Below are 26,336 nucleotides of genomic sequence, written 5' to 3' on the forward strand. Positions count from 1 at the left end.
CACTAAAAGTTCCGTAGTGCACACTGGGAAACTTTTTGTGCACATTAGCAGGGTCCAGAGAGAGAGTTTGTACGTGGCAGGCTAGTGTGCTGTAGATTTACACCCCAGCGTGCAGTGCACTAACTCTTTGTCTAGATAAGTCCTCAATGCTTGCAAGGCTGAGTCCTTAATTTGCATTAGTTGTAAAACATCCAATGAGCAAACAGAAACAATAGAGTGTTTCTTACGTAACTAACCAGCACAGCTCAAACTGAATTTTCCAAGCAAACGTATGTTTTGAGATGCAATTGCGGCAAATATTTGAGTGAAAAGTTTGCTTTCGAGGAGCATTCATGCTCGTAAAGTTTGAACACTCGAATGTTCATGGCCAGTGAACGCAAATGGGTCAAACTGCAATTCTCTTTCAGTTAGAATGAATGATCTTCCTTTATGGTTTCGGTAAAGGGAGATCATGTCTTACTAATCTATTAGAGGTCTTTCAAGGGGTCAACAAACACATGGACAAGGGGGATCCAGTGGAAATAGTATACTTAGATTTCCAGAAAGCCTTTGACAAGGTCCCTCACCAAAGGCTCTTACATAAATTGTCATGGGATAAGAGGGAAGATCCTTTCATGGATTGAAAGGGAAGATCCTTTCATGGATTGAGAACTGGTTAAAAGACAGAGAATAAAGGGTAGGAATAAATGGTAAATTTTCAGAATGGAGAGGGGCAACTAGTCGTGTTCCCCAAGGGTCAGTCCTAGCACCAGCCCTATTCAACGTATTCATAAATGATCTGGAGAAAGGGGTAAACAGTGAGGTGGCAAAGTTTGCAGATGATACTAAACTGCTCAAGATAGTTAAGACCAAAGCGGACTGTGAAGAACTTCAAAAAGATCTCACAAAATGAAGTGATTGGGCAACAAAATGGCAAATGTAATTTAATGTGGATAAATGTAAAGTAATGCACATTGGGAAAAAGATAATCACAACTATACATACAATATGATGGGGGCTAATTTAGCTACAACTAATCAGGAAAGAGATCTTGGAGTCATCGTGGATAGGTCTCTGAACACGTCCATGCAGTGTGCAGCAACAGTCAAAAAAGCAAACGGGATGTTAGGAATCATTTTAAAAGGGATAGCGAATAAGACGGAGAATATCTTATTGCCCTTATATAAATCCATGGTACGCCCACATCTTGAATACTATGTACAGATGTGGTCTCCTCATCTCAAAAAAGATATACTGGCATTAGAAAAGGTTCAGAAAAGAGCAACTAAAATGACTAGGGGTTTGGAACGGGTCCCATACGAGGAGAGATTAAAGAGGCTAGGACTTTTCAGCTTGGAAAAGAGGAGACTAAGGGGGGATATGATAGAGGTCTATAAAATCATGAGTGGTGTGGAGAAAGTGAATAAGGAAAGGTTATATACTTGTTCCCATAATACAAGAACTAGGGGCCACCCAATGAAATTAATAGGCAGCAGGTTTAAAACAAATAAAAGGAAGTTCTTCTTCACACAACGCACAGTCAACCTGTGGAACTCCTTGCCTGAGGAGGTTGTTAAGACGAGGACTATAACACGGTTTAAAAGAGAACTGGATAAATTCATGGAGGTTAAATCCATTAATGGCTATTAGCCAGGATGGGTAAGGAATGGTGTCCCTAGCCTTTGTTTTCAGAGGGTGAAGATGGATGGCAGGAGAGAGATCACTTGATCATTACCTGTTAGGTTCACTCCCTCTGGGGCACCTGCCATTGGCCACTGTCGGTAGACAGGATACTGGGCTGGGTGGACTATCAGTACCATCGGTCTGACCCAGTATGGCCATTCTTATGTTTATATTCCTCCTTATGGGTCACCTCTGCTGTGATACATACAGAACACTGCTATCTGATAATGCCTAGGTAGGAAGTGGGCTGAGACGTCTCTTAATGATCAGCTTATTAATCTATGAATCATGTACAAGGCTAGTCTATTCAAAACGTGCCCATTATTATTATTAAAATCATGAGGACAATTCGGCGGTTGCTGTGCTAAGACCACTTCCTCCCATGCTGACCAATATTGCCTCATTGCTTTTTGCTGCTCCCCCATCTGTCTGTCCCCACCTGTTTTCTCTTGTCTTGTACTTCGTAAGCTGTTTGGGTCAGGGACCGTCTTTTTGTTCTGGTTTTATACAACGCTTAGCACAATGGGTTCCTGGTCCACACCTGGGGCTCCTAGGTGCTACTGTGAAACTAAGAATAAAACACTAATATTTATTTATTTATTCATATTACAATAGCATCTAGAGGCCACACCTGAGATCAGGGCCACATTGTACTAGGCGCGTACAGATGCCCTGCCCCCAAAAGCATACAAACTAACTGAGAAATTGCTCTTATCCAGTGCTTCCACATTCCCATTGGTTTGTCTCATTCACCTGTTACATCTTGTGTTTCGAGACTGTCAGTTCTTCATTGCAGGAACTGCATCTTACTTTATGTCCACTCCGCACCTAGCACAATGGGGTCCATTGGTTGGGGCTTTTAGATGCTAGTGTAGTCAAAATTTTACCACATCATAATAATTGTGGGAATTAGTTGTCACTATTTGCTCAGTTCTTGATAATATCCACTTACACTTTTCAAGTCCTATTTAAGTGCTGAGACAGAGAGAGAAATGGGAAGGGAGGGAGACAAACCATCTGATTCTATAGTAAGCAATTTTGTTTGACGCTTTGATCTCCCTCCTTTCAAGTTCCCGCTTGGTGGCATGCGGATGCGCCATCAAGTAACCAATGGATGGATTGTACGCGGGGGGTCTTTCACACTCTGGTAACCATGTGTTTCATTTATCTGTCACCTTTGTTTACTCTCATTTATATACTTAACTAATTTGACTTGACACAATAAGGGCATGACCAGGAGAAGCAAAAGATAGTTTAAATATTTTATATAATGCTTAAAAGAGAGAGAGAGAGAGAGGTAGCGAATCCTACATCTTGCTCATTTTTATTTGGAAGAAAGGAGTTGGGGGGGGAGGGAGGGCATCATTATATCTAGTCTATGCATGAATTCATAATAAACTCCCCAAAGATATAGGAAATATCAGTGCATTCACTAATGGGAATTGATTTTGAATTTTATTCATTTTTAACAAGGTTTAATGAAGTTTCCTTGTACGTTGCTCCCACTTGCTCATTAGTCCATTAAGTGCCATTTAATCTGGGAGATGCATGTGGAAGATAACAGCTTGCGATGGGTTTTGTTCAACTCCTCCTCCCTGGCTTTCAGACGGGCTGAGAGGAACTGACAGGTCCCAGTTCCACATGGCGGCCGTCAGTGCCATGTCCTCCGAAATGGCATGAAAGATAAATGGGATCAGTTGGGAGTTAACTGGTTTCATCTGAAGCACTTGTAGCTGATTTGTTTGGAGGGGGATTACGAATTTATAAGGGACGTGTGCTGTGTTTACAAGCTTGTGGTTCTCATAAACTGTGTATCCCCTTTCTCTAAATGGCTGCTAAGAATTTAGTTAAATAACCAGAATCTGGATAAAAGGTTGTCCCATAATTCAGCGTGTTTTCCCTTGTTTTGTTATTCTGGCTACACTGCAGCTTGTTGTACTCTAGTGGAGCACCAGGTGTTGTTCCCTCATCAATATTGAATGTGGCATGGTTCCACTGTCTCCGGCCTTATGTTGAGATCAAGTCAGTCACTTCTAGCATCCACCGCAAGAGGAAAGTGATGGCTGAAGGGTTCATGTGAGCTGGCAGGTTCTGCTGATGGCCACCTCTCAAGTGACATTCACCTGTATCTCTACAGTTGCCCTTGATCGAGCTATACCCTGAGCTGCTGTTGGCATGTTGCACAGTCAGGTTCCCTCTTCCACTCAGCTCCATTAACACCTGGGTTACCCGGGACACCTTTCTTAGACATGGCAATGCCGCTTCCTCCTCTGAGGAGCTGATGTTACTTTTCCAGGACAGCATCACAGACAGCTGGCTGTGACTCGCTCCTGCTCCTCCAACCCTGACTGTAGTTGAGCCCAGTCTGTCTGTCAATTGGACAGTCCTGTCCATTGTAAGTGGTGCATGGACAACTGTGTGCAGGGTGAATTTCACCATTAGGGTAATCTCTCCCATCAGGATGTAGATACTTTTCCATTCAGAGCATGTGTGATTTTCCTTAGCCCATGCGACCAAGGGCCCAACCTGCCAGTCAAAATGCATGCATATCCAGTAGCAACAGTCACAGAGGCGTCACTGCCCAGATCTTAAATGTAGGGTGAAGGGGGGCAGTCACAGGTGAGTAGGAACTGGAGGGGGCGCCGCATTTCATACTTCTCACACAGCCTCAGAAAACTTTGTGGTGCTTAATCTAAGGAGCTGAGTCAGCCCTTCATACAGGGCATTGCTTTTTGGGCAGGGCCATGATCGGGGACTCTGACAAGGGAGCAGAGGTTCATGCTGGTTAACCATGTCCCCTTTTTCTGAATCTTCCTCCAATCTCTCTGACCTGCAAACTCTATAAGAACAGGGACACACAGCAAACCTGGTACAACAAATCCTGATTTAATCAGGCCAAAAAACGCTCGGGAACAGTTTATTTGGTGTTGCTGGAAGCTTAGGACCATGACAGTGACAACAAAATTGAGCAGCTTTTCCTTAAATCAGGTGCATGCAAATGGCCTGACGACGAATTCTTTGCTTCAAGGTACCTCCATTGACTTCAGATTTACATGGCAAGCAAGATCGGAATCCAGCTGTCTAGCTGGCAATTTCTATGCTCACTCTCAGTACCTGTGTGGTGCAAGTTAAGTAACAATTGTACATACATTTGTGTATGCAGCTCTGGGCTTCTGCCTTTAAGGAAAATTAGCCCACCAGATCCCACCACCCTTTGGTGACAGGTGTAGCCACAATGGCCTTTGTTGGTATTTGTAGTTTGTTTGGCCAGACTTCTTCAACAGAAAAATAACTGCGTGTTGCAAAGATTCATGCACAAAGTGAGACAGAAACCACAATGCAACAACAGAAACCACAATTGCCTGGGGGTTATTGTGTGGCTCTGAGCTGTTTTCTGGCCAAGGCTTCAAGGCTGAGTTCATTGATCTAAGGCTTTTAGCAAAGCTTAGCACATCAGAACTGGACTACATCTGCCCTAGTGCATGCTATCCTTCTTGGAATTGCTGTCAATGCTGTTTGGATTATAGGCTTGGGTGGGGAGGGGAGAATATTGATGCAGCTGCTGACCCTCAACTCCAATTGTCTGGTGCGATTTGTGAACTCACGAACTGTGACACTGTGCCTTTGTGCACACAGGTAGTCACTATAGTTGTGGAAAACATGGAAATGTCAGTTCTCAGGGGCTCCAGGGGAACCTTTAAAGGGTTTGCTTGCAAAGGGGCTTGGGCTTCAAACTCAGGTGAAACAGCCACATTTTATCTGGTTTTGGTTCATAAACCAAACAGAATTGGAGTTTCACATGGTTTTGACTCACAGTCATAAAATAGATTCTTGCTTTACCTAACCTTTCATGTGTATCTAATGCTAATCGAGTAGGGCGGGGGCATTTAAATGTAAAGTCTCCTTGAGGACACTTAGATGCTATAGGGATAAGTGCAATAGGAAACCTGGGAGGAAAGGCCAAAAAATATTATGACCCAAAAATCCCACATAATTCTTTGGTTTGGGACAATCAATGGTTTTATTTTCAATTTTGACCTTTTGTCTTTAAACCCCCCCCACACCTTTTTATGGTGTAAATTAAAGTTTGAAACAAAAAATCCCATCACAATGAACAATTGAAACGTTTTCATTTTGAATATGTTGAAATGGGACATTTTGACCATTTCAGAACTTTTATCTCGGCATTTTCCCATGTTGGGAAATTTGTCCAAATTAAGTGGTGATGATTTTTTTTTTTTTGGCAAAAATAAGGTTGGTCCAAAAATTCCCAGCCAGCTCTCGTCCTGACCCTTACGATGGTGTGTTTACCACAATGCCACCCTTCCTCTCTAGCAAAGCTCAAAATCAGGTTGGAAGATATGTACTACTCCCTTAGGGGACATGTGCCAACTCAAAAGCCTGCTTGCATTCAGGGGCAGAATCCCACTCTTAGAGACCAGGGGGCGAGACACAGCTGATCTCCTGACAGTCCTTTGCTACGGCACCTCATGCACCCTTGGACAAGAGCATTGCTGGCTTTGTAGCATGCCTGGATGATCTGTGCCACCAGGGAGCTGAAAACTACATCTTTTGGGAGTAGAAGCATCAGTGGCAAAGAGAGTCGAACATGGTCAGTACATTCAGGAGTTCATCACTGCACCTGCCTCCTTGTCCACTTGACTGTAGGTCCTGGACCAGGCTCCACGGGCTACAGCAACTCATCCAGAGTTGCTGCAGCTCTACCCCGGCTTGGTCCGATTTGCTCCCCACGCTGTGACTGTGGGGACACAGTTGCAGGCAGTAACTCACGGGGCGCAAGAGTGCCTGAGCCAGCATCTGGAGGGCAGTTTGCAATGCTTAGCCTCCCTGGATACAGAAGTTCTCCACAGTTTATGGAACCTGGACATCAAGCTCAGGCATCTGCCTGCGAGAGAGAGAGAGAGAGAGAAGGAACGGTCTGGAACTTACAGCTGGGAAAACCTGGGGTGTGATCAAAGCGCTGCCCACAGGAGGGCTGGGCGAAATAAAGAGGAAGCTGGGCAAGGGCGAAGGAAGTAGAAGTTGTTTCCTCTCAGGCTCTAGGAGATTGACCGAATGAGAGACTTTGTTTGTCAGCTTTAAGTCTGGGAGCTGACCCAAGGCCCTGAGGTGAGGTCCTGATGAACTGTGTATTGTAATTGCTCCTGTCCTGAAAAGCTATTCAAAGGAGACATGCTAGTGATTAGGGTGTGTGTTGGTTTCTCCTTGCCCTGGCCTGCCCCAATCAGGGCAGTGGAAGGGGTAGGGGTGGGGGATTAAGGTGGGTCACAATCACAGTACCACATCATGCCCCAAGGGGGCACAGGGACTGCCCACACCTTTACGGAGGGTTACACACCTGTCTAGCAATCCTGCCCCAGATTTCACACCGTTCCTGGCAATACACAGCCATGCGAAATGCCTGCATCTTTCACATACAACAAATTAAGTGTCATGACCCATGAAATGACACCTCCCCCCGTCCTCCCCCCCCCAGAAAGTGGGTGTTTTACATCCCGGTGACCTGCTGGAATAAAGAGAAATGAATATAATAGGAAATAAGGCTCTTCCTAAAGGGAACAATGATTAATTTTATTCTAAAAGCTTTTTCTCACACCCCCTTCTCCCTAACCCACTGGCATCGGAGAGCTATAGAGCTGTGCTGGCACCAGTCCAGTAATTACAGTAATCAGGCGATTTGAAATGTTTTGCAAAGCTTGCGTAGCTTTTATAGGTGAGCTTCATAATAGAGCAACTTGGAAGGCCCCTTGCTTTTAACTGAGCTGCCATTTCATTATTAAAATAAGCAGGTACCAAAATGCAGCTAGGGTCTGGTTATGTATGCTACCCGTTCGCCCCGGTGGGAGATCACGGGTCAGAGACCTGTTTGCCAAAGGGAAAGGCAAATAACATGCCAGGTGCCTGATTCTCAGATACACAATGGCCAGCAGTCTGTTCCAGCAGAGTAAAAGGGATGGAAATGGCTACTCGAGAACATCCCTACACATGAGACTTCTCTCACTGGGGTGGAGCTGAAGTAAGGGCTGTAGCCTAGCCTTGCTCATAGTCCTCGATGCAGAGGGCGGTTTGGGTGTAGGTGTGACTAGAATGCCCTGTAGAGTCTCCACTCCTGCTAGGAGCTGGGCAGGTCTCTGGCTGCACCAGAATACGGGGAGCGCTAAGGTGGCTTGAGGCCATCTCCCCACTCTGGCCCAGGAGAATCCAGTCCTGCTGGGGGGAAAGTTACAGGTGGAGACACCAGACTGCACTGTGCAGTTGGGGAGCTGGGCCTGATGCCCTCATCCTTCAACACAGGAAACGCAGGCTTCTACCACTGGAGCTAAAGGAACTCTGCTCTTGGCGATGGTAGCAGCCGTAGTAGGTCTTTTATCTTGCAGGCCTAGCCACCAGAGGGGAAACCCTCGTGTAGAACCAGCCGCAGAATCAGAGAATCAACCCACTCCTTTTTGCTCCTGTCTGTGCCTCGCAAAGGATGGGTACCGCTGAAGACTTGACCCTAGAGTCTAGTCTAATGAAGCAGGGATCAGTTTGAGATCAGGCTAGAGGGATTTCTAAGGTCTGCTTTCCCCATTTCTTACACTGGTGTAGAGCCAGAACAACCCCACTGAAGTCGATGGAGTCACCCTGGGTGTAAAACAGCTGCAAGTGAGAGAAGAATCAGACCAGGAGAGTCTGGTCTAGGATCTGCTAATTAAGAGGGATCTGAATGTGCATGGAGGGGGGAAGGGCAGTCCCTACGGGTTGGGGGTCTGGGAAAGGAGTCCAATACGGGAAGTGGGAGATAGGGAGAGGACAGAATGGGAAGTGGGAAAGGGATCTAACGGGCCGGGGGGAGTTAGAGAGGGAATGGAATGGGACATTTGAGGAGAGAGCAGCTGTAGACAGCTGACTCGAACTTGCTGTATACACTGGCCTTCTCCTTATTTTGGAGTGTAAGTAGGAGCAGCTGATGATTAAACATTATTGCCATTTATCATGTCTATTGTGGTAGCACCTACAGGCCACAACCCTGTCAGACTGGCTTGTTCTGGAATGATGCTGTCTGAACCAGTAATATAACTAACTCTTATCTAGTGCTTTTTAGCCGTAGGTCACTTTACCAAGCCGGTTGGTATCATTATCCCCATTTTGCAGATGGGGAAACGGGGGCACGGAGTGATGCTGTGACTTGCGCAAGCTCACCCAGCAGGCCAGTGGCAGAGAACCCAGCCTCCTGGATGATGGCTCTTTAGAAGCCCATTATCAATGTAGAGTGACTTATTGCTCCTCTCCAAAATCTAGCCAGGAGAGGTGATTAATCCACAACCTGTAATTAGCTGCTGACATGGTTAAAGAGAGTCTGTAATACCATACGCTGTGCCACGCTACCTGACAAAGGAAAGTCCCTGCCCCAAGGAGCTCCCGGGAAGACTATGCGTGCCTCCGACTGACTCACATGGGAGTGGATCGACAGATGTGAGTGGTTTTTATCTCCTTACTGATAGAGCCACTTAAAAAAAAGTTATTTAGGGGGAAAAGCATTAAAAAGAATCACTTTTGATTCTTAAGTAACGGAGCCAGAGCCTGAATCCTGCTCACCGTTTTAAACTGCTGACTCATTTACCACTTGAAATGAATTGAAGGCTGGTAAAGGGTTTATAGAAGATTTCATTAAATATGTGTTGAGCTGGCTTAAGATGGAAATTGTTATAAAAACTGGTGCTGGTGCAAACAGCTAAGTGTTTCGGTTTATTACCGAGATATTTTACTCCTGCCTGTGATCATTAGCCCATTGAAATGCGCAAGGCCAAAATAATCTGTATTGTGGCCCGTAATTGCTGTCACTCCATGTGTGTCTGCCTTGAGAGCTGAGCAGTGCACTGTTGGCCTGTTCTCCAGAATGGCATTGGGCTCAGCAGGTTTGATATATTCAGCCTGAAACCTGGCAGTGCTTCTCCTTGCATTATAACTCAGTGTGGAGGTTTATGCCTAGAATAATGCATGGGCCAAGAGCAATCGCAGGGATGTAATTCCACTGAGGGAACTAGGGTGATGCAATGCACTGCCAATGAAATGGAGATGTGGCCTGTGGGAGGAGCAGAGAGGGAAAGAATACAGTACAAGGCACTGGACACCAGAGGGGAGATTACGGTTTCAAAGCAGTGCCCTTTAACCGCATAAAGCATTGCTCCCAGTGTCCAGTGCAGATATTACAGTACGGGGATGTGAGAGGCAGGGGCGGGAGACAGGGTGCTGGCTGACAGATCCCTGGGGACAGGCAGCATGAAGAAGCAGGGCTTGAGCTGCCCTTTTTAGAAGCTGGGGGATCACTAAGGTTGGGGAAGGGAGCTAGGCCATTCGTGGGGTGCAGCTGCAGCCAAAGAGTGACTCCTTAGAGCAGAGAGGAGGGAGCAGAGGTCAGAGGGAGTGAGTGGGATTATTGGGAGAGATGAGGACACGGAGACCGGCAGTGGCCTTGCAGATGAGGAGAGCAATTATTTTAGTGCAAATGGGAGGTGGGGAGCCAGTGGAGGGGGAGGGGTTCTGGATGGGGGTGATGTGGGAGTGTTTGAATGGATGGGTCAGAAAGTGTGATGAATCTCAATACGACTGACATGTCCTGAGTGCTGACACATCACACGCATGCTACGAGTAGGCCTGTTGTCTCTCATTCATGCTGCAAGCCAGCCCTTTGCATCTGCTGCACGCTGCAGGCCGGTTCGTTCCATCTCACACGTGATGCGAGCCAGCCCGTTGCAAGTCCTGCAAACTGACCCATTAGTCTCTTCTGCATGATGCAAACCGAACTCATGCACCTTCTGTGCCGTAAAGTGGTAAGCCAAGTGTGAGATATTATAGGATGTGTTTAATTATGTGTCCATTTAGTTATCAGTTAAGTACAGGCTGCAGATTTATCAGCTACCCTGGCTTGATATTATGGATCAGTGGTACGGAGATTCACCTAGATCATGTGTGTGTGAAGTGCCATCATCCAGGAGACTGGAAGCTCTGGTTCTGCATCCCTTCTCTCCCTCACCTGTGATACACACCCAGAACTACAGGGAATTCCCCATAAACCTGGGACAGAGAGAAGACCATTTCCTCCAGTCTCCATCCTATTAACCGCAGAGATTTGCCACCACAGGAGCACGAGCTCCTGGCCCATTCATAAATCCCTGGCTGTGCTCCAGGGCATCAGCAGAGCTCCGTGGCTGAGGTACAGCCTCAGGCTCTCATGGCTTTCCTCTATTTTTGTCTCGTACAGTAGGCAATCTTCTCTCAAGGACAACAGCATTGTTCATAAAATATGCATCGGTCAGGCTAGCACTTAATGGAGAAATAACCATTTGTTAACAGAATATTAAATGTTTAACAGTCCATTAGTGTAAATTCTGTGTGGAGATTTTATTTTGTAGTGGGGAATATTTTCCTGTGTGCGCTACCCAGATAAATACTTAGTATCTACATTCACAATTATCCAGGATCTTTTGACCTCACTAAAGAACCAGTTAGGATCCCTTTTAAGCTAATGCAATTACTGCTGAAATGTCATGGCTAATTACAGAGGGACTGGTCCTGCTGCGCTCTGAGCGGACTCAGTTTCCACTGGACCTGATTTTGTAGATCACTTTGACTTCAAATGGAGCCTGGGAATGCTCAGCTTGTTCACTTTAATGTGCACTGAGAACGCTCAGTGCCTCTTGGAAGATGCTTAGTGCTTGGTATCAGGCACTGGATAGTTACAGGTAAAATGAATATGTACCTTCCTACAGGCCAGTGGAAGGAAAGATTAGATCAGTTACGGTCTGAATAACTTATATTCCTATTACGGACAAAGAGACCTTGTTTGGTGGACCTTCTTTTGGTTCACACGCTAGACTTATATTCAGGACACCCAGTTTCCATTCCCAACCATGTCACGGTTATTCTGTGTGATCTTAAGCAAGTCACCGATGGCTGAGCTAGCTACACTGATTTATACCTGCTGAAGCTCTGCTCTTTAAATCCAGGTTCCAGAAGAGCCCTCAGTAGGAACCCTAAAAACTGAGGCCCTATATGGGTATCATGACATATACCCTGACCACTGCTTTCAACGGAGTCCCCAAACTGCTTTTTCTTTCCCCTGGCTGGCACCCTCTCTATCCCCGCTGCGTTGCTGCCTGCTGAGCTGCACTTGGCTGCTATACGGAGGAAGTAAAAGTAAGGTGTTTCAGGAGGAAAAGTTATAATGGACATGAATAAACCTTTCAATTTGGTTGGTGCAAAAAAGGCCTCCTGCTGTCACTTCCTGGCCAATTGGAAATTAAGCCCTAGCAGTCTGACTTGCAGAGCGCCGTTCAGATGAACTGCTGGGAGGGAATGGCAACATATGTCTGCGGCCTCCGAGGGTCATTTCTCAGTGGATTTGCCATCACAGTGGGTAAATTGGGGATACCAAGGCGTTTCGACACCTCCATGAGCAGGACAGAAAAGGGGTAAAATTACTTCCCCCGAAACGTTTCCTGCTTCTGCCCCGCCTGAAAGAAGTAAATATACAACAATTTAAGATTGATAACTAGGCTGGAATAAGGACTGCAGCATTCACAGAATCATAGAATCATAGAATATCAGGGTTGGAAGGGACCCCAGAAGGTCATCTAGTCCAACCCCCTGCTCGAAGCAGGACCAATTCCCAGTTAAATCATCCCAGCCAGGGCTTTGTCAAGCCTGACCTTAAAAACCTCTAAGGAAGGAGATTCTACCACCTCCCTAGGTAACGCATTCCAGTGTTTCACCACCCTCTTAGTGAAAAAGTTTTTCCTAATATCCAATCTAAACCTCCCCCATTGCAACTTGAGACCATTACTCCTCGTTCTGTCATCTGCTACCATTGAGAACAGTCTAGAGCCATCCTCTTTGGAACCCCCTTTCAGGTAGTTGAAAGCAGCTATCAAATCCCCCCTCATTCTTCTCTTCTGCAGACTAAACAATCCCAGCTCCCTCAGCCTCTCTTCATAAGTCATGTGCTCTAGACCCCTAATCATTTTTGTTGCCCTTCGCTGGACTCTCTCCAATTTATCCACATCCTTCTTGTAGTGGGGGGCCCAAAACTGGACACAGTACTCCAGATGAGGCCTCACCAGTGTCGAATAGAGGGGAACGATCACGTCCCTCGATCTGCTCGCTATGCCCCTACTTATACATCCCAAAATACCATTGGCCTTCTTGGCAACAAGGGCACACTGCTGACTCATATCCAGCTTCTCGTCCACTGTCACCCCTAGGTCCTTTTCCGCAGAACTGCTGCCTAGCCATTCGGTCCCTAGTCTGTAGCTGTGCATTGGATTCTTCCGTCCTAAGTGCAGGACCCTGCACTTATCCTTATTGAACCTCATCAGATTTCTTTTGGCCCAATCCTCCAATTTGTCTAGGTCCTTCTGTATCCTATCCCTCCCCTCCAGCGTATCTACCACTCCTCCCAGTTTAGTATCATCTGCAAATTTGCTGAGAGTGCAATCCACACCATCCTCCAGATCATTTATGAAGATATTGAACAAAAACAAAAAAATTCCTAGAAGCACCAGGCCTGATCCCCAGGGGTGTAAATCATTATTGACTGCAGTGGCGCTAAGCTGATTTACACCAGCTGTGGATCTGGCCCATTGCCTTCAATGGAGCTGTGTTAATTTGCACCACCTGGGGAGTTGGCCCATTGTTGTCACCTCTTTCTTTATTAATTCAGCCGTTCTTCCTGTTCTTTCACTAGGAGGGGGGAAACCATGAGACACCAGAGTCATACCATGCAGGTAAAGCAACAGGAATGGTGTGCAAATGAACTGGTTTGTCAAGATCAGGACGACGTGCCCGTTCCCTCAGGCTAAGCGCAGCTGTGGTTCCATTATAACAATTAAAACAACTGTACCCGCATTTATCATATTGATGGAATGCAACATGCTCTATTGCCCTGGGAGGCAGCCTGTGAGTGCATTATTTATGTGCCGGAATCCCTCTCAACTATTTTCGACTTGCTTTGTAAATGCTTCTGTGTATGCAGGAAGAGGTCCATCTGCGGGAGAAGAGAACGGTCTGTCTAGGCATTTCTGGCTTGCTCACCAACATGATATTTAGGTACCAATAATGCATGATCTCAGTGTTTATCCGGTTTCACAATTTCATAGCGTTTAAGGCTATGATCACCTAGTCTGACCTCTTGTATAGCACAGGCCATTACATTTCACCCAATTACCCCTGTATTGCGTCCAATATCTTGACTTAAATTAGAGCATTTCAGGCTTCAGAAGACTAAACTGTTTCATGCTGCAGTTTGGCCAGATGCCAGCCAACGCCGGAGGTCCCCGCAATGGTGCGGAATGGATTAGCTGAGGTAAACCCAGCTGATCCCAGCAGGTGAACCATGCCCCATGCTGCAGAGGAAGGCAAAATATCCCCCGGGTCCCTGTCAATCTGACCGGGGTGAAAATTCCTTCTCAGCTGCAGATCTGGTGATCAATTTGATCCTGAGCACGTGAGCAAGATGGCAGCCAGGCATAGCTCCAAAAGAGGATTCTCTGTACCACTTCAAAGCACTCCCGCTGGTGTCCTGTCTCCAGCTGTCGCCAATCCCTGAGGCTGCAGAGGAAAGTGTGTGTGGGGAAAGCATAGAATACATCTAGCCAGGTGTGCGTTGGAGAACAATAACATTCCTTCCTGACTCCTTCAAGAGACTGGCTAAAGCTGTGAAGCATGAGATTGGATCATAGTCATGGTCCTCGCTCAGGACTGGAAGCATTTGGAGAATGGTGAGGGCAATGCAGAGCTTCCTTTTCTCCTATGGCCCAGGAAGGAAGGGAATGAGCAGGTGAATTCACAGATCCCCAGGTGCGAAGGCACCACTACAACCATTGAGCAGATGCAAGCTGTACAATTTTTCCCAGATGCTGAATTGAAGTATATTTTTCAGACAGGTCTAATTTTGTTTTAAAGACTCCAGGCACTGGTGAGTCCAACCCTGTTCCCCACCATCCCTGGTCGGCTGTTCCAATGTTTAATTACCCTCACTATGAGGAACTTGGGTCTTTATTTCAAGGTTGAACTTGTCTAACTTCAACTTCCAGCTTCTGGATCTTGTTCTGTCTTTGTCAGCATGATTAAAAAGGCCCCACTATGAGATCTCTTTTCCAAGTGTAAGTGCCTAGATCCAGTGCTCAAGTCACCTCTTCACCTTCTCTTTGATAAGATGAATAAATCGAGCTGCTTAAGCCTCACAACATAAGACCTGTCCTCCAGCCCCCAAATCTTTTTTGTGACCCTTCCTTTCAACTCCCTCAAGTTTTTTCCACATCCTTCGTGAAGAGTGGACACAGTGGTCTAGTTAGAGCTCATCAGGAATTTTCCAACAAAATGTTTGTTTGTTTGTTTTGACTGAAAAGGCCAAGCCACCAAAACGTTTCATATAAATGGATTGGTTTCGAGGAAACCTACATCAGGAAGCATGGATTTCTGGTAGAGGAAGAGAGCCCCTAAGACAGCCAATAGCCCAGAGATTAGGGCCCTCACCTGGGAGGTGGATGGTGCAGATTCCAGTCCCTGATTTCGCTGTTCAATATAAGAATGATGGGTCTAAAAGCCAGGAATGGGTTTGTGTCCTACAGAGAAAAGGTGCTTCAAGGAAGAAAATTCAATGAATAGCGGAGCAGAGAGTGGGCAAAAGCTGGGGTTTGCAAGAGACATAAGCACCCAACTTTCAATAGGATTTGGGTACCAAATTTCCTTAGGCTCCTGTGAAAAAAGAAAGACCGAGACTAGACAAGGAGCAGATTCTGTTTGGAAAAGTACAGCTGCTGTTGTGAAATGTTAACTGCACATGGAGACTGGGTTCAAACTGCTGAGCCTGTCTGATGTCAAAATACAGTGGATATCTCTGACCTAATTCAACCTGATATGCTTTGTATAAAGGGAAAGGCATCTGGCAGGATTTGCCTGTCTTAAGTGTTAATGGAGGACTGACCCAAGGAGGTTAAAACCTTTCCTCACGAACAGTGTCCTGAGATCTTTATCGCTCATGGACAGTAGAAAGGACATGTCACATACAGCAAAAAGTACAGTGGTCAATTTACCTCAGGAGTAGAAAAAGGTGAACCGTCACAATGAGTCTGACTGTCAGAACTGGTTGAAAAATGGGGGGGTTGTGAAGGAAGCATGGAAAATTGTCTCAATTTTTCACTGAAAATTTGAACATTCCTGTCCATCTGTAGTCACTAGGCCACTGAGAGAGGCCATTGGTTTCCTGTGCACTGTATCTTGCACAGCATGCCTCTGGAGACAGCATCCATTTTGTTCTCTGAGCTGCCCTGAAATGTTACAGCGAAGAGTTTTACATACACTCACAATGCCCTTTCCTGGAGACCTTACATTTGTTCTTTCTTGTGGCTGATTTTATCCTAATCATAAAATAAAAGTCATTCTGCCTAAGAGCAGCTGGTGCCTGGGAAAACACAGCCCTATTCCTTTAAGGTGCTGGCAATATCCTAAGGCATAATAACAAAGCCAAATAGAAGGTCCAGGGTGGAATTTATGGTGAGAGAGAAATCCCAGTAGAGCCACTAATTAGGACACTCGTCTGGTGTGTGGGAGATCTAGGTTTAACACCCCCCCCCCACACACACACACACATAGTGAGCAAAGCACAAGCAAGGATTTGAACCTTGGTCTCCCACAGCCCAGGTGCCCAAAATAGCAGTCTCACCACTGGCTAGTCTGTGGGAAAAAAATATCCAAGATCTTGGGGTCATTCCACTGTAGAACAGGAAATGTTTGAAACTTAGAGCGCAACAGGAAAATCGTTCTTCATTCAACTCTACGTGGGACTGAGGAGATTGGAGTGGTGCACTGGTGGCTTCACACAGGGTCTTTGTCGTGTCACCTTATGGGTGAGCTTTCACGTTTCCCGTAAGCATCAAGCACTGACCACTGCCAGAGGTGCAAATGCTGAAGATCTCACTTGGGCCTAATCCACATTGGCTTCCATGGGAGTTTGGCTGGACCAAAGGGCCTTCAGGGTCTTAGCCTGAGAGGCAAGATACCAGATTTCATAGACGAACTATTGAAAATCCTGGCTCAGATCACCAGCACCTGTAAATCAGCACAGGTCCTCTGTAGCAATGCTGAGTTACACCAGCTTAGGATCTACTTCCTTTGGTTCCTCTTCTCCCTGCTGGCAATGACCTGCGCTCTAGCAACCTGTTGCTTACTGACAGCATTCACAGCGGGGCCAAAGGCTCTTTCTCCCAAGCCGGGAGTGATCAGAAATTCTCTCAGCTGCTTTGATTAGATGGCAGTCAGTTGTTTTTAAAAAGGAAGCAAATGCCTTGCTTCACCTGTCCTGAACTTTGCAGTCTGAAAAGACAAGTGGGACTGGTTGAGTTTTCATTTATTGAAACCTTTTGATTCTTTCTGGACACCTACCTCGAACAGTAAATATATCTGCTCATGTCCCTGTAGTCCAGTTAATGCAACAAAACATGACAAGCTTCCAGCCTCTGTTATAGAAAAGCCTTGGCTTGTAATAACTCTGCCTCACCCGCTCCTCTGACTGAAGTACAAGAACTTATAAGCAACACATTTGAAGATCCCACAAAACAGCATGGCTGCACTGAATGGAGAATGTGGGATCGGTGGGTGTCAATTCTTTTAACCTAAGCCATGACAGCTCAGCATTGTTGGAATGCACAGTCTAAGGAACAGACGGGTTAGCAGCAGCAGAATTTCAGCTGCTTCCATTGCTTTCTTGGTCCAACAGAGAGGAGCTGAAGCAGAAGGGGCAGACTTCTCATTAAGGAGGGTTTGTCTCCAACATCATCTTCGTTATGAAAGGTCCTGAAAATATTGCCCTTGGCAACAGAGCATCCAGTGTGGTTGGCTCAACACTTTTGTCCCCTGTGGAGTGCGTTTTTCGTTGCTGGGAGATGTTGAGTCCTGGCCTGATGGAGCCACCAAAGCAGCAGAAGCCCTCCTCCCCCTCCATCAGAGCCCAAAACTCGACTGATTACGGGGGACAAAGAATTGGTGGGGGCTGGAGTGGCTGTCTGAGCCTCTCTGTTTAACTAGTGGAGGTGCAGTGCAAGCAGGATCATAAGCTTGCATGTATCTCAAAATCGACCTGAAGCGATGTACCTGTCAAAATGGTGGTAATGGAGTACACTGCTCTGTGACACTCCTCCCGCCCCGCAATGCAACACCTTTCACATGTGACTACATAAAAATTCTTTTCCCTTCCCAGTGTCCTCTTGTGCCTTCAGGGCTGCTGGATGTATTTCTGGAATCATCCTCTGATTTGGCCCTTTTCAATATCATACCCACCCACTGTCCTTCTACAGCTACACCGAGGGCCTTTCTAACCAGTATCCCTGTTAACAAATGATATGAGCTTTCCAAGACTGGTGAAGGTTGCTCTGAGCCTGCTGAAGGCTTTCTTGGTTCCATAACAGCACTTGTGGTATCAAAATGCAGGGTCTAAAGAGGGCGGAGCACTTTATGCCTCCATCCCTGGACCAGCAGGTTAGCATGGGAACCGACAAGCAAATGTCAGAAGCATCTGTGGGATGCGAGTAGAAGGTGGTTCTCTATTAGAGTGACCATTTATTTCAAGGAACTATGGGGCAACTATGATCAGGAAAAGGTCAGATCTGATATTGAGAAGGCACCGCTCCCCAAGGTGCAAAGTCCAGTGTTGCTATCACAGCACACGGTCATTTGTGTGACTGTTGTTTCAAACCACACTTCTTATCTGATCAGCTGGACCTGTTCCAAAGCCCATCTCCATAGCTGGGAGTCCTCCCATGAATATGGAACTGGGGCAAAACCTCTGTATATTTGCTGTAGGCCTAGGAGATGCAGGTTGAAATCCCTGCTCTGCCTCATTCAAGGGAGATGCTTTTGTTAACCACAGATCCCCTCTGAACCAAGCAGAGAAGGGACTTGAACCTGGATCTTTCACCAAGAAGGCCAGTTGACTAACCACCAGGTTACAGAGCTTAAATAAATAAGATGCTCAGTTTCTCATTCTCTTTCTAAACGAATATGTCTCCCTGAAACTTTTTGGCATCAGTGAAATGAAATCTTGCTGAAAATGCCGACAAACTCTATATATGGGTCTCAGCAGACAGCAATTAAGAGATATCTCTTAAAACACAGGGCAGGTGGGTCACCCTGGCACGTATGTGGCTGCAAAGAGTTCCGTAACACTTTGCTTTTGATGTCTCCTTCCAAATCATGGCACTCTGCAAAGCAGAGATTGCGCCTGTGATCCGTCTTGTAACAGGGTTTTATCACAAAACCCATTAGCCCTCTTTAATACCATTTCAGGGGTGGACAGGACCATGGCATCGGTCAGCTCCTGGAGACTAACAAACTGTGGCACTAAAAAGCACTTGCTTTAATATCTTCCCGTTTCATCTGATTAATGTCTGAATAGCAGCAGGCCACTCTGCTTTACGACCTAGCAATGGCTCATTAAAGATACATCGGCCTGATGAGAACTGAGCTGGCATCTTATGCAAAGGCTGCCATTAGAGGTTGAGAGATCCATCCTATACTGACACCATGCGTGGAGGGGGCCTACGTGCTGCCAGTGTTGTGGGAAGCCTGGAGAAATCCCAAAAGAGTCTCATGAAATTTCAGCTGCATGGTGCTCCAAGAGGCACTTACTGAGGTCTGGGCCCTATTGTGCTAGGTGCTGGACAAACACGGAGTAAGAAACAGTCCCCCAAAGAGCTTATACTCTAAATAGACAAGACACACTGGGTAGAAGTGAAGTTGTGAAACAGCCTTCCAGTACGAGTAGTGGGGGCAAAAATCAAACTGGTTTGAAGATGGCACTTGATAGATATATGAATCGGATTATATGACAGGGTTGCTTGCAATATCATGGTCCTGGACTTGATGACTCATGAGGTCCCTTCCAGTCCTGTGTTCGTATGCTATTATCCCCATTTTACAGAGGGGTAACTGAGGCACAGAGAGATTGAATTGCTTGCCCAAAGGTCACAGAGGAAGGGAGCGGTAGAATGAGGTGTTGAGTCTTAGGGTTTGTCTACACTGGAGCTGGAGGTGCAACTCCCAGCTTGAGCCAACATACCCATGCTAGCTCTGATCGAGCTAGCATGCTAAAAATAGAAGCGTACACCTGGCAGTATGGGTAGTGGGAGGGGCTAGTCATCTGAGTATGTATCTATGGTCTCAGATAGGATTGTTGAGCTAACCCACCACGGTAGCTACACTTCTATTTATAACATGCGAGCTTGAATGGCGCTAGCATGGGCATATCTACACCTTCCAGCTCTAGTGTAAGGGCCTCAGCCACAAAGCCAGCCTTCCTCTGAAAATTGGGTTTGGGTTTTGAATATGACCTGAACCTTAAACTTTCCAGATGAGTTTGGACCTCCTTGAGATAACCCAACCCAACCGAGCTGGAACTGGAGGTTCTGGGTTGGCTCCTCTGTAACAATGACGGCTGCCTCTCAAGGGCTGGGTGAGGATCACGGGTCCATGTTTGTGCAGTGCTTGGAAAATGTTTTGTGCTGCTCATTATTTTACATGATGCTGCAATTTCCCTTTAAGGGCACTGTATCCCGTTTGACTCTCGTTGACTAAAGAGACCGGACCAAGCCACCCGTCCCTTCTTGTTACATCTTTGTGTTTATTTATAGGCACTTCTCATGTTTCCCCTCAGCCAGTTTCTCCTCCAGGCTGTCCCTGTTTGCTTCCCTTAACCTCTCCTTACATGGGTCATAGTCTCCAAAGCTTGTGCCATGTGTGGAGCCCTTCTCTGGATTCCTTCCAGTTTCTCAATAGACATTTAAAAATAAAAACTGGCAAATAAGCTGGACTCCTTCAATGTGTATTAAAAAAACATAACAAGCTAGAGACAGATTATGCCCTTTTTGCATCATTCCATTCACTCCAGGGCATGGACCTCTCCCGGCATCTCATTGAACGCCTTTGGAACACTTGAATATTCAGAGGGATTAAAAAAAAAAGGTTTCAAGTTAACAGGATTTCCTTTTAAATTACAAACCGATGCACACTCAGGACCATAATTTGTTTCTGTGGTTGCTGGAGGCCAGGAAGTATGTCACGTGTTATAGCTCAGGTATTCAGGATGCGGATGTCGAGATGAAATGTAGCCTACAAATGATACGCATATTAGAGGGTGGCTTATGGGACAGACCTGTGGTTCATGGTGCATTCACTAGATCTGGCTGTCCGTGAGGCCCTTGCGTTCCTCTCATTCTCCAAATAGCCAGGCTGTCATTGCAAAGAGACTGGGGGTCAGTAAAAGTAACACTAAAGACAAGTAAACACACATGCTTTCCTTATATTACTGTCATGTAACCAAGGGCTGTAGTTGCCATGGGTTTGCTTTGTAATTGCCAGGGGACAGGGAGGGGGGGTCTGTGAGATAACAATATTGCCAGCCCCAAGTGCTTAGAAACCATACACAGGCCTCAAAGTCATGAGATTGGTTTATATATCATGAGGTAAAAACAATAATCAATTTTGGGCTCCTTTTCTTTTCCTTTTGCTCTCTGAGCCTTTAAGGGTCACTCTAGTCACGTTTTCAAGACTTTCTCAGCAACCAGGAGGGCTAGAAATGGCCTTTTTAAAATGAAAGCTGAGATTCTCACCTAATCACATGCCTCCAGGAGCTGGGCCTTTATGAAACACACTAAATATTGTGAGCCTCATGAAAAAAATCCCAAGAGTTGGCCATGCTGTGATTGTGAGTGGAGTGTCAGGAAGATGAGAGTGGATCTCCCATTGCCTAGGATTTTGAGACTCCATTATTTTGAAGATCAAATGCCCACAACATTTTAATGATGTCTTGTAATTTCCTCCAGGACACATGATCTAGACGGGACTAGCCTAACTCTGCCATTGCCTCCTGCCTGCTGCTGCTCAAGATGAGGAGAAGGGGAGTATGTGGTTTAAGTAAAAGACATTGCCATGTAATTCTGCTGGGAGGGGCCTGATTCAAAGACAACTGAAATCAGTGGGAGTTTTTCCGCTGACTTTAATGGGCTTTGGATCAAGCCCTGAATCTGGAAACTAGCCAAGTTTTATAATCCGTGGTGGGTTTTTATTTTCCTTCACTGGCATATGGGTTTCCCCTTCACCTCCTGTCCTAAAATGCTACCAAAATGTAAAACATAGGCTCAGAGCATGTGAGCAAGGCTCTCCTTAGTGGCTGGCCCTGGGCTCTACAATAGACTGCAGCTTATTCACAGCTAAGGTCTTAAGGGTCTGGATCCTGTGTTTGCTCTGTGTTTGTACAGCACCTAGCACAAAAGGGGTCCTGATACATGAATGGGGTTCCTAGGTGCTATAGAAATGCAAATAGCAGGAGTAGTAATAATAATAAAGCAGACGTTCCTTTGACACGAGTCACTGAGGCCTGCGCATTTTGTGCTGAAGAACCTGGGTTCAGTGCCCACTCACAATAGGAGTCTGTGTGTGTCTCTGGTTTATTACAAAAAAATGTTGCGTGATATTAAACAGCTGCCTTAGAATCATAGAATCATAGACTATCAGGGTTGGAAGGGACCTCAGGAGGTCATCTAGTCCAACCCCCTTCTCAAAGCAGGACCGATCCCCGACTAAATCATGCCTTGTTCCACCCCAGAAGTGTCTGAGTTTGAGAAACTGATAAAGAAATTCCCATGTGTACACACAGTCTGTAAATGGCTTTGGGATGAAAGGTGCCAGGTGAAAAGTTATCTACGTTAAGTCGATTAGAATTAACATGTGAAAGTTCTTATTTTTCAGTGTATTTTAGAGAAAATTCTGTTTTTAAAAAAGTATGTTTTTAAATCACACTTAGTGTTGATGGGGGGCGGGGGTCTGACTGATGTCCTTGGAGAGCAGAGAAACTGAAAAAGAAGAAGAGCACATGCAACTGCTCCAGGGTTAAGGGGCCCAGGGCTTCCAACCTCCCTGCCACAGAGCTGGGGGCTTTGGGACCCATGGCTTTAACTGGGGCTCGGCTCCCCACTCTGCAGCAGTGAACCTGGAAGCCCTGAGAACCCTGGCTGAGTCCAGTGATTTGCCCAAAAACATGCAGGAAGCCTGTAACAGGGCTGGGAATTGACATTTCTGGAGTACCGTACCCCACATGACCACCTACTTTCATGGGTATCCTTACAAAGGAAGCCGCTGACACCCACCACCACGTCCCAAGATCTGCAGAATTTCACTGCTGATTGCCGTGTGGCTGGGAATGCTTGCCCTAGCCTGGGAATATTTTCCTGTTGTTTCACCCTCCCTCCATCTAGACAACACGTCATGTCTCTATGTCCCTGTGTAGAATCTCAGGAAGCAGACCAGGCTGCAAACTCCTTTCGCTTTCAAGAGCTCTTGGTTACTGCTGCAGTTCTGAAAAGAAAGCTCATTTGGCAGGTGTAGCCAAATAGCAAAACAACTGCTGTCCATCTGCTCCTTTGCTCAGGCTTGTATTTTTAATTGTATCTTCAGGACACAGACTCCGCTCTGAGCCCCACTAGAAGTGAATCATTTAAATAAGAAGTTGATTTCTTCACAGCCTCTTTCCCCAGTCCGATGTCGTCCACGGTTCTTGCATTTTTCTACGCATGGGGCCACGATCAAAAAAAGAAAAAGGCCACCAAGCTGTTGAGTCGCAGGCATGGAATACCATTGAAAAGCACAGCCGCTTGGTTTTGCTGCTCCCTGGGGTAGCCAGTTCAAATCCCAGGATTTCTGATTTCACAAAAGGAAAATAAAAGAACAAATGCATATAAATACATGCTGGAGGTTTGGATTTCCTGGCGTTGTCAGGCGGTGGCTACAGATGGAGCTGCTCCTGATGGGGGTTCAGAAGAACCAGAGAAATCTGTCTAATTTATTCCGAGATACAAAGCTGACGAAAAATGTGTGAACAGCGGGGGGTAATTTGTCTAGCACGATCTGTTCTGTTGATCCCATCTGAGTGGTGGATGACGCAGCAGGGGGTTAACTGCGTTGCTGGTTTTGGAAAGAACATGATGGCTGGAGCAAGGGAACAGCAGTCAGGGCTCCAGGGTTCACTTTCTGATCCTTGGGCAAATCACTGACCTTCTGTAAAATGGGGATACCCTTTCTGCCATACAGGGGTGTTGTGGGCACTGTTCCCTTTAAGCTGTGCGTGTGTGTGTGCTCACACAGATCTTAAACCCTGCGCACATGGCGAAATACTGCGCACGCAAAAAATGAAATACTACATCGGAGCCAGGCCGAAATATCATTTACGGGTGACATTGTTCGCCCGCCATCTATCAACACAGCCAGATTCTACTAGCTGGCAAGGGGGGGAAGGGATAATGAATAATGTATAAGCATTTTACTTGCTTGGGCGCATTTGCCTCATGGAGCACAAATTTGAACTCTGCTTCAAAAATTTGCACAGAAGAAATTTTTTGCACACACGGCCTGTCAAAAATTAGAGGGAACATTGGCTGTGGGTAGGGTTGGCTGGAATACAATAATTCCATTTCAGGAAAAAAACTTCGGGGGTTCAGAATTTGTTTTCATTCCAAAGTGGAATGAGACCTTTCCAAATTTTTTGTGAAAGCCAGAGAGACAGCTGCCAGCCCACCAATAGCCTGAGAGGTGAAGCCAGGACCTGAGCCTGGCTCTCCAATAGCACCCCCACTATCATAACAACCAAGCTGTATAGTCAGTCTAGTGGTTGCTGACCCAATGTAAAGGGCACTGGGCTAAGATATGGGTGGTGCAGTTTCAAGTACCTACTCTGCAGCAGTGACTTGATCTGGGTCTCCTATGCCCAAACCTGGGACCTCTGGAGCTTAGTGCATGAGCCTCTACAGCATGAACTAAAAGGCAACTGGTTTTTAGCTAAGGCTATAGAGCAAACTCATTAATCTCTCTCTCTCTCGTTTGTGTATCTTGGTGCCACTAGATGGGACAGAACACCACACCTGGGAGGTGTGCGGGTTACATAAGCATGGGGCTCATGGGCGATTTCTGAGCACTTTGAGGTTCTTGGATGAGAAGTGCTTCACTTGTTGGTAGATCCATGCAGCATCCGCCATCCCACTTCTGGTACCATACAATGGTGGTTAGCTCTGAGTACAAGAAGTAGCTGATGTTTATGACAGAAACCCAATGACAAAGGGACAGATCTAGCTCAAATGCACCAAGCTCCACTTATGAATACCGGGAGATATCTTCCACCAGTATTCCTGACCCTAAAAAAAGCCAACATTTAACCCCTTGGCTACAAGCTTCTTCTTCAGTAGCGACCTGTTCACTACACAACGTTCAAGGAGGCATTCACCCTCCTATTCACCCTCCTGTGGGAGCCGTTCCCAGCATGCTGTCCTGGTAGCTAGTCCTTTACATCTGGCAGAGACAAACAACTTCAATCCTAAAGTGGCCATTTCATATCTGACTGCTACAAATTGCATCTCCTTCCTTTCTAGGTGGCGAATGTTTTGAGCTCCTAGGATATTTCCCACTCCTTTTCTAGGAGATATGCCTTACTCAAACACAAGTTATTGGGCTCACTACAGAGGTCACTGGGTGTAATTTAATGACCTGCGTTCGGCAGGAGATCAGATAGATGATTTAAATAACCCTTCTGGCCTTAAACTCTGTGAATCTATGGTTTTCCCTTCCAGTTATTCGTGAAGAAGGGACACATATTCACAAGGACTGTCATTGCATGAGTCGTTACTAATTCCCCCTGACATGCATTGCAAGTAGCTGTGCCTCTCACTGTCGGGTCAAGAAGATGCAGCATAATCAGCACTGCACGGATCTATCCGTTACAGAGGGCAACTTTCATCAATGCACACTGGTAGAATGGGGAAGCCGTAAGAGCCTGGTGGTTGTAGTCGGAACAGGGCCTAAATTTGTTCCCCCAGCGTCTGTTGCTTTTGTTTGCAGGCCAAATGGATTGCGGTAGTGCCCTTACATGCTTCAATTAACTGTTTTGGGGCAACTCCATATGTTAGTGCATTAGTTACAGGGGTTAACCCGTTTCATTTTGGTTTTTTACTTTGAAATAATTTTTTATTCACTCTCCTGCGATCAAGTCGCAGCTTCTGTCTCCTAATGTGCTCTCTGAACTGTTCTGTGTTTTCTTTCATTTCATTTACCAATTTAGTGAAAATACTGGTTGCTACTTCTCACTCCCGTGCACTTACTTTTCCCGTTCTGACAGGCACCCGTCCAGGTCTCAGTTTACGTTTAACTGGAACCGGGCTTTTATTGTAAGGTGGGGGTTGCACTGCAGTGGCCCCCGTTTCATTTTTTAATTTTGCTAGGGCCACCTTTTTTTCATCTCTGTCCCCATTCTTCAGGCACAGGGGAGCTACCTGAAGCCTGCTGTTGACCACCAATATTTATAAGAGGAGACCCCACATGTATTTTTTTGTAGGTTCCTTACAGCTGTTTCCAATGTTTTATTCTGTTCTTGTGCCTGCTGTCTCTGGACGGAGTGCCATCCTGTGAGGGGAGCGGGAGCATTCCAGGGCCCTGTGGCTTCTCCTACTTCTTTTAACTCTTTGTTTCTGTTACTTGCCCCACCAAACCATTTAACAGCCATGATTATAATTTGCAATATTTTACTTTTTAAGGCCACAGTTTCTGCCCTAGCCTTACAGATTCTGTTCCATGTTTCT

This window comes from Natator depressus, chromosome 22 (assembly GCF_965152275.1).
Source record: "Natator depressus isolate rNatDep1 chromosome 22, rNatDep2.hap1, whole genome shotgun sequence".
In the NCBI taxonomy this organism is placed as follows: Eukaryota; Metazoa; Chordata; order Testudines; family Cheloniidae; genus Natator; species Natator depressus.